A 2,665-nucleotide genomic window follows, 5' to 3' on the forward strand; every position below is an offset into this window, starting at 1 on the left:
GTTTTAACTGAAACGAGTTCAAGCCCCCACCCCACGCCTACTCCATGGACCAAGACCCTTTCACATGTAATTTCTAGAACTGTAAACCCCAAGACCCTTTCACGTATCATATCTGAGTTGTAAGCCTGTGTAGAGCCGGGCTTCTGATGGTTAGAGGAGCTTGGCCCTTAGGCAGTTATGCTGCCTGCTCCAGCGCGCCCTCTGCTGGTGGCCGGGGGCACTGCAGGGCCCTCGCGCTCACAGCCCTGGCGGAGGACGCGCGCCCTCTGGTGGCCGTCCCTCTGCACCACTTGAAGTCGGAGCGCGGAGTGTTCAGCGCCATCATTCTGGAAATGCAAATTGACACGGAGCCCACTAGCCCGTGTGTTTCTAAAAAGGAAGAAGGGACAATTAATTGGAAACCATAGGAATGAAATAAACATGGATGCACGTTTTACAACTGATGGAAAAATTCACTCAACATAGTCTTTGCACTTAAAATGCAAAACCGTCAGAGACATCTTAACCACAATGACTTTATTTTAAATAAAAGCTTTAGAAAAAGCTAAATCTGGGCAGGGTGCAGGGCTCACGAGTGTCATCCCAGCACTCTGGAAGGCCAAGGCGGGAGGATCACTTGAGATCAGGAGTTCAAGACCAGTCTGGGAAAACAGTGAGACCCCCATGTCTACAAAAAATATAAAAATTAGCTGGCATGGTGGCGCGTGCCTGTGGTCCCAGCTACCCAGGAGACTGAGGTGGGAGGATCGCTTGAGCCCAGGAGTTTGAGGCCACAGTGAGCCAGCCATGATTGCACCACTGCACTCAAGCATGGGAGACAGAGTCAGACCGTCTTTCTCTCTCTCTCTCTCCCTCTCTCTCTCTCCCTCTCTCTCTCTCTCCCTCTCTCTCTCTCGCTCTCTCGCTCTCTCACACACACACACACACACACACACACACACACACACACACACGTTAAATTTGTTGGATTATATATTTAGGGATTGATCACCTTTGGTTATAAAATATTTAAGGTTGGCCGGGCGCGGTGGCTCAAGCCTGTAATCCCAGCACTTTGGGAGGCCGAGGCGGGTGGATCACGAGGTCAAGAGATCGAGACCATCCTGGTCAACATGGTGAAACCCCGTCTCTACTAAAAATACAAAAAATTAGCTGGGCGTGGTGGCGCGTGCCTGTAATTTCAGCTACTAAGGAGGCTAAGGCAGGAGAATTGCCTGAACCCAGGAGGCGGAGGTTGCGGTGAGCCGAGATCGCGCCATTGCACTCCAGCCTGGGTAACGAGCGAAACTCCGTCTCAAAAAAAAAAAAATTTAAGGTTGCAGGAACAAGTTAATAACTAAATAAAGACCCAAAACTTATAAATATATACCAGTACTTTAAGCAAAAAACATTCTTAATTTAAAAATAATTTTCACTTTAAAGATAATAGTACAATCCTAAATTATTGTTAAAATCAATAGTGACATAGAAAAGTAACAAGACTAATAGCCTGACACAAACTGATCACAATCCTTTATAAGAGACAACACTGTTCTTAATAACCTATATAAACAAACATTAAGTAATCCTATTTTTACGTTAATGTGCTGGGATCACAGGTGTGATTACTTAATCCCAGCACACTGGGAGGACAAGGAGGGCAGATCACTTGAGGCCAGGAGTTGGGCAGCAGCATGGCCAACATGGTGAAACCCAGTCTCTACTAAAAATACAAAAATACAGCTTTGCACAGTGGCAGTATTGTAGCCAATGAGGTTTATCCAAGGTGCGATTATTGCTAATTGAAAACTTTTCCCAATACCCCACCATGATGACCGGAAATATAGTCGGCATTGGCAATTTTTGGCAGTCTCTATAGGGATGGAATAAAATAAATTAAATAAAAAAAAATAAAATGGAATAGAAATACAAAAAAATTAGCCAGGCGTGGTGGTGCACACCTGTAATCCCAGCTACTTGGGAGGTTGTTGAGGCAGGATAATCCTTAAACCCAAGAAGCAGAGGATGTAGTGAGCCGAGATCATGTCATTGTGACTAGAGTAAAACTCTGTCTCAAAAAAATTTTTTTTTCTTTCAAACAGGTGCATTCCTCCTCTTGCTTTCTGAGGACTCCCTGCTCTGTCACTTAGTAGTGGCTAATAAACTCTCTTAATGTCACTAGACTCTGCGACTCACCATAAATTCCATTTCGTGTGAGATACAAAATCCTGTTGTTGGGGTCTGGGACAAGACCTCTTTGCTGGTGACAAAACTATACTAATTCTTTTGTTTTCTTTTTTTTTTTGAGACAGAGTCTTGCTCTGTTGCCCAGGCTGGAGGGAAAGTGTGTAATCTCGAATCACTGCATCCTGTGCCTCCCAGGTTCAAGCAACTCTCCAGCCTCAGCATCCCAAGTACCTGGGATTACAAGCACCTGCCACCTTGCCTGGCTAATTTCTGAATATCTAGTAGAGACAGGGTTTTCCAATGTTGGCCAGTCTCGAAATCCTGACCTCAGGTTATCCACATGCCTCAGCCGTCTAAAGTACTGGGCTTACAGGTGTGAGCTACCTTGCCTGGCCGGCTTGTATCCTTGGTGATCGCTTGGATATGGAGGGTGGAGGAGGAGGGGTGTCATGCAGATATCACTCTTGGATTACTACCTGGGATATTAGGCACAAGGCTC

General features: G+C 45.7%; 1 non-coding gene across 1 annotated transcript; it reads left to right on the forward strand.

Annotated features, from left to right (window-relative positions):
- Positions 1-1,720: 1,720 nt before the first annotated feature.
- On the forward strand, positions 1,721-1,861 carry LOC116540681. Its single transcript, XR_004264549.1, has one exon. It is a non-coding gene; the product is annotated as a U4 spliceosomal RNA (small nuclear RNA).
- Positions 1,862-2,665: the final 804 nt, after the last annotated feature.

Source organism: Sapajus apella, unplaced genomic scaffold (genome assembly GCF_009761245.1).
Source record: "Sapajus apella isolate SASKATOON/1434 unplaced genomic scaffold, GSC_monkey_1.0 scaffold143, whole genome shotgun sequence".
Taxonomy (NCBI): domain Eukaryota; kingdom Metazoa; phylum Chordata; class Mammalia; order Primates; family Cebidae; genus Sapajus; species Sapajus apella.